Below are 5,000 nucleotides of genomic sequence, written 5' to 3' on the forward strand. Positions count from 1 at the left end.
AATTTACATGAGTTAAGAAGTAAAAGAGGTCTAAAGGTAATGTTTTTGAGCACCTACAGCCAAACCACACTGGACATGCCCAATCTCGTCTGATCTTGGAAGCTATGCAGTGTTGGGCCTGGTTAGTACTTGGATGGGATCCACCTGGGAATACCAGGTGCTGTAGGTAATTTTATACTGCCATAACATTCTTTTCTATTACATTTTACATTTAATTTTTTCAACTTATCAATGAATTTACTTGAGTTAAGAAGTAATAGAGGTCTAAAGTTAATGTTTTTGAGCTCCTACAGCCATACCACACTGGACATGCCCAATCTCGTCTGATCTTGGAAACTATGCAGTGTTGGGCCTGGTTAGTACTGGGACGGGAGACCACCTGGGAATACCAGGTGCTGTAGGTAATTTTATATAGCCATAACATTCTTTTCTATTACATTTTACATTACATTTTTTCAACTTATCAATGAATTTACTTGAGTTAAGAAGTAAAAGAGGTCTAAAGTTAAGATTTTTGAGAAACTACAGCCAAACCACACTGGACATGGCCAATGTCGTCTGATCTTGGAAGCTATGCAGTGTTGGGCCTGGTTAGTACTTGGATGGGAAACCACCTGGGAATACCAGGTGCTATAGGTAATTTTATACAGCCAAAACATTCTTTTCTAATACATTTTACATTTAATTTTTTCAACTTACCAATGAATTTACTTGAGTTAAGAAGTAAAAGAGGCCTAAAGTTAATTTTTTTGAGCACCTACAGCCAAACCACACTGGACATGCCCAATCTAGTCTGATCTTGGAAGCTATGCAGTGTTGGGCCTGGTTAGTACTTGGATGGGAGACCACCTGGGAATACCAGGTGCTGTAGGTAATTTTATACTGCCATAACATTCTTTTCTATTACATTTTACATTTAATTTTTTCAACTTATCAATGAATTTACTTGAGTTAAGAAGTAATAGAGGTCTAAAGTTAATGTTTTTGAGCACCTACAGCCAAACCACACTGGACATGCCCAATGTCGTCTGATCTTGGAAGCTATGCAGTATTGGGCCTGGTTAGTACTTGGATGGGAGACCACCTGGGAATACCAGGAGCTGTAGGTAATTTTATACTGCCATAACATTCTTTTCTATTACATTTTACATTTCATTTTTCAACTTATCATTGAATTTACATGAGTTAAGAAGTAAAAGAGGTCTAAAGTTAATGTTTTTGCGCACCTACAGCCAAACCACACTGGACATGCCCAATCTCATCTGATCTTGGAAGTTATGCAGTGTTGGGCCTGGTTAGTACTTGGATGGGAGACCACCTGGGAATACCAGGTGCTGTAGGTAATTTTATACTGCGATAACATTCTTTTCTATTACATTTTACATTTAATTTTTTCAACTTATCAATGAATTTACTTGAGTTAAGAAGTAAAAGAGGTCTAAAGTTAATGTTTTTGAGCACCTACAGCCAAACCACACTGGACATGGCCAATGTCGTCTGATCTTGGAAGCTGTGCAGTGTTGGGCATGGTTATTATGTGGATGGGAGTCCACCTGGGAATACCAGGTGCTGTAGGTAATTTTATACTGCCATAACATTCTTTTCAATTACATTTTACATTTCATTTTTTCAACTTATCAATGAATTTACATGAGTTAAGAAGTAATAGACATCTAAATTTAATGCTTTTGAGCAACTACAGCCAAACCACACTGGACATGCCCAATCTCGTCTGATCTTGGAAGCTATGCAGTGTTGGGCTTGGGTAGTACTTGGTTGGGAGACCGCCTGGGAATACCAGGTGCTGTAGGTATTTTTATGCAGCCATAACATTCTTTTCTATTACATTTTACATTTAATTTTTTCAAATTATCAATGAATTTACTTGAGTTAAGAAGTAATAGAGGTCTAAATTTAATGCTTTTGAGCACCTACAGCCAAACCACACTGGACATGCCCAATCTCGTCTGGTCTTGGAAGCTATGCAGTGTTGTGCCTAGTTTGTACTTGGATGGTAGACCACCTGGGAATACCAGGTGCTGTAGGTAATTTTATACTGCCATAACATTCTTTTCTATTACATTTTACATTTCATTTTTCAACTTATCATTTAATTTACATGAGTTAAGAAGTAAAAGAGGTCTAAAGGTAATGTTTTTGAGCACCTACAGCCAAACCACACTGGACATGCCCAATCTCGTCTGATCTTGGAAGCTATGCAGTGTTGGGCCTGGTTCGTACTTGGATGGGATCCACCTGGGAATACCAGGTGCTGTAGGTAATTTTATACTGCCATAACATTCTTTTCTATTACATTTTACATTTAATTTTTTCAACTTATCAATGAATTTACTTGAGTTAAGAAGTAATAGAGGTCTAAAGTTAATGTTTTTGAGCTCCTACAGCCATACCACACTGGACATGCCCAATCTCGTTTGATCTTGGAAGCTATGCAGTGTTGGGCCTGGTTAGCACTGGGACGGGAGACCACCTGGGAATACCAGGTGCTGTAGGTAATTTTATATAGCCATAACATTCTTTTCTATTACATTTTACATTACATTTTTTCAACTTATCAATGAATTTACTTGAGTTAAGAAGTAAAAGAGGTCTAAAGTTAAGATTTTTGAGAAACTACAGCCAAACCACACTGGACATGGCCAATGTCGTCTGATCTTGGAAGCTATGCAGTGTTGGGCCTGGTTAGTACTTGGATGGGAAACCACCTGGGAATACCAGGTGCTGTAGGTAATTTTATACTGCCATAACATTCTTTTCTATTACATTTTACATTTAATTTTTTCAACTTATCAATGAATTTACTTGAGTTAAGGAGTAAAAGAGGTCTAAAGTTAATATTTTTGAGCACCTGCAGCCAAACCATACTGGACATGGCCAATGTCATCTGATCTTGGAAGCTATGCAGTGTTGGGCATTTTTAGTACTTGGATGGGAGACCACCTGGGAATACCAGGTGCTGAAGGTACTTTTATACTGCCATAACATTCTTTTCTATTACATTTTACATTTAATTTTTTCAACTTATCAATGAATTTACTTGAGTTAAGAAGTAATAGAGGTCTAAATTTAATGCTTTTGAGCACCTACAGCCAAACCACACTGGACATGCCCAATCTCGTCTGGTCTTGGAAGCTATGCAGTGTAGGGTCTGGTTTGTACTTGGATGGGAGACCACCTGGAAATACCAGGTGCTGTAGGTAATTTTATACAGCCAAAACATTCTTTTCTAATACATTTTACATTTAATTTTTTCAACTTATCAATGAATTTACTTGAGTTAAGAAGTAAAAGAGGCCTAAAGTTAATTTTTTTGAGCACCTACAGCCAAACCACACTGGACATGCCCAATCTAGTCTGATCTTGGAAGCTATGCAGTGTTGGGCCTGGTTAGTACTTGGATGGGAGACCACCTGGGAATGCCAGGTGCTGTAGGTAATTTTATACTGCCATAACATTCTTTTCTATTACATTTTACATTTAATTTTTTCAACTTATCAATGAATTTACTTGAGTTAAGAAGTAATAGAGGTCTAAAGTTAATGTTTTTGAGCACCTACAGCCAAACCACACTGGACATGCCCAATGTCGTCTGATCTTGGAAGCTATGCAGTATTGGGCCTGGTTAGTACTTGGATGGGAGACCACCTGGGAATACCAGGAGCTGTAGGTAATTTTATACTGCCATAACATTCTTTTCTATTACATTTTACATTTCATTTTTCAACTTATCATTGAATTTACATGAGTTAAGAAGTAAAAGAGGTCTAAAGTTAATGTTTTTGCGCACCTATAGCCAAACCACACTGGACATGCCCAATCTCATCTGATCTTGGAAGTTATGCAGTGTTGGGCCTGGTTAGTACTTGGATGGGAGACCACCTGGGAATACCAGGAGCTGTAGGTAATTTTATACTGCCATAACATTCTTTTCTATTACATTTTACATTTCATTTTTCAACTTATCATTGAATTTACTTGAGTTAAGAAGTAAAAGAGGTCTAAAGTTAATGTTTTTGGGCACCTACAGCCAAATCACGCTGGACATGCCCAATCTCGTCTGATCTTGGAAGCTATGCAGTGTTGGGCCTGGTTAGTACTTGGATGGGAAACCACCTGGGAATACCAGGTGCTGTAGGTAATTTTATACTGCCATAACATTCTTTTCTATTACATTTTACATTTAATTTTTTCAACTTATCAATGAATTTACTTGAGTTAAGAAGTAATAGAGGTCTAAAGTTAATGTTTTTGAGCACCTACAGCCAAACCACACTGGACATGCCCAATCTCGTCTGATCTTGGAAGCTATGCAGTGTTGGGCCTGGTTAGTACTGGGACGGGAGATCACCTGGGAATACCAGGTGCTGTATGTAATTTTAGATAGCCATCACATTCTTTTCTATTACATTTTACATTACATTTTTTCAACTTATCAATGAATTTACTTGAGTTAAGAAGTAAAAGAGGTCTAAAGTTAAGATTTTTGAGCAACTACAGCCAAACCACACTGGACATGGCCAATGTCGTCTGATCTTGGAAGCTATGCAGTGTTGAGCCTGGTTAGTACTTGGATGGGAAACCACCTGGGAATACCAGGTGCTGTAGGTAATTTTATACTGCCATAACATTCTTTTCTATTACATTTTACATTTAATTTTTTCAACTTATCAATGAATTTACTTGAGTTAAGAAGTAAAAGAGGTCTAAAGTTAATATTTTTGAGCACCTGCAGCCAAACCATACTGGACATGGCCAATGTCATCTGATCTTGGAAGCTATGCAGTGTTGGGCATGGTTAGTACTTGGATGGGAGACCACCTGGGAATACCAGGTGCTGTAGGTACTTTTATACTGCCATAACATTCTTTTCTATTACATTTTACATTTAATTTTTTCAACTTATCAATGAATTTACTTGAGTTAAGAAGTAATAGAGGTCTTAATTTAATGCTTTTGAGCACCTACAGCCAAACCACACT

The 5,000-nt window shown here is 37.6% G+C and overlaps 3 non-coding genes and 17 pseudogenes across 3 annotated transcripts; all 20 read left to right on the forward strand.

The window, feature by feature from the left end:
* Nucleotides 1-51: 51 nt before the first annotated feature.
* Nucleotides 52-169, forward strand: LOC148455757 (5S ribosomal RNA; annotated as a pseudogene).
* Nucleotides 170-285: 116 nt separating this feature from the next.
* On the forward strand, nucleotides 286-404 carry LOC148455758 (5S ribosomal RNA). The gene has a single exon (XR_015873630.1). It is a non-coding gene; the product is annotated as a 5S ribosomal RNA (ribosomal RNA).
* Nucleotides 405-520: 116 nt separating this feature from the next.
* On the forward strand, nucleotides 521-639 carry LOC148455759 (5S ribosomal RNA; annotated as a pseudogene).
* A 116-nt stretch (nucleotides 640-755) lies between these two features.
* LOC148455760 (5S ribosomal RNA) lies at nucleotides 756-874 on the forward strand (annotated as a pseudogene).
* A 116-nt stretch (nucleotides 875-990) lies between these two features.
* On the forward strand, nucleotides 991-1,109 carry LOC148455761 (5S ribosomal RNA; annotated as a pseudogene).
* Nucleotides 1,110-1,224: 115 nt separating this feature from the next.
* Nucleotides 1,225-1,343, forward strand: LOC148455762 (5S ribosomal RNA). Its single transcript, XR_015873393.1, has one exon. It is a non-coding gene; the product is annotated as a 5S ribosomal RNA (ribosomal RNA).
* A 351-nt stretch (nucleotides 1,344-1,694) lies between these two features.
* Nucleotides 1,695-1,813, forward strand: LOC148455763 (5S ribosomal RNA; annotated as a pseudogene).
* A 116-nt stretch (nucleotides 1,814-1,929) lies between these two features.
* LOC148455764 (5S ribosomal RNA) lies at nucleotides 1,930-2,048 on the forward strand (annotated as a pseudogene).
* Nucleotides 2,049-2,163: 115 nt separating this feature from the next.
* LOC148455765 (5S ribosomal RNA) lies at nucleotides 2,164-2,281 on the forward strand (annotated as a pseudogene).
* Nucleotides 2,282-2,397: 116 nt separating this feature from the next.
* Nucleotides 2,398-2,516, forward strand: LOC148455766 (5S ribosomal RNA; annotated as a pseudogene).
* Nucleotides 2,517-2,632: 116 nt separating this feature from the next.
* On the forward strand, nucleotides 2,633-2,751 carry LOC148455767 (5S ribosomal RNA; annotated as a pseudogene).
* Nucleotides 2,752-3,102: 351 nt separating this feature from the next.
* LOC148455768 (5S ribosomal RNA) lies at nucleotides 3,103-3,221 on the forward strand (annotated as a pseudogene).
* A 116-nt stretch (nucleotides 3,222-3,337) lies between these two features.
* On the forward strand, nucleotides 3,338-3,456 carry LOC148455769 (5S ribosomal RNA; annotated as a pseudogene).
* A 116-nt stretch (nucleotides 3,457-3,572) lies between these two features.
* On the forward strand, nucleotides 3,573-3,691 carry LOC148455770 (5S ribosomal RNA; annotated as a pseudogene).
* Nucleotides 3,692-3,806: 115 nt separating this feature from the next.
* LOC148455771 (5S ribosomal RNA) lies at nucleotides 3,807-3,925 on the forward strand. The gene has a single exon (XR_015873676.1). It is a non-coding gene; the product is annotated as a 5S ribosomal RNA (ribosomal RNA).
* A 115-nt stretch (nucleotides 3,926-4,040) lies between these two features.
* On the forward strand, nucleotides 4,041-4,159 carry LOC148455772 (5S ribosomal RNA; annotated as a pseudogene).
* Nucleotides 4,160-4,275: 116 nt separating this feature from the next.
* Nucleotides 4,276-4,394, forward strand: LOC148455773 (5S ribosomal RNA; annotated as a pseudogene).
* A 116-nt stretch (nucleotides 4,395-4,510) lies between these two features.
* Nucleotides 4,511-4,629, forward strand: LOC148455774 (5S ribosomal RNA; annotated as a pseudogene).
* A 116-nt stretch (nucleotides 4,630-4,745) lies between these two features.
* On the forward strand, nucleotides 4,746-4,864 carry LOC148455775 (5S ribosomal RNA; annotated as a pseudogene).
* Nucleotides 4,865-4,980: 116 nt separating this feature from the next.
* LOC148455776 (5S ribosomal RNA) overlaps nucleotides 4,981-5,000 on the forward strand; it is a 119-nt pseudogene continuing 99 nt past the window's right edge.

Source organism: Taudactylus pleione, unplaced genomic scaffold, assembly GCF_031769625.1.
Source record: "Taudactylus pleione unplaced genomic scaffold, aTauple2 ptg000967l, whole genome shotgun sequence".
In the NCBI taxonomy this organism is placed as follows: domain Eukaryota; kingdom Metazoa; phylum Chordata; class Amphibia; order Anura; family Myobatrachidae; genus Taudactylus; species Taudactylus pleione.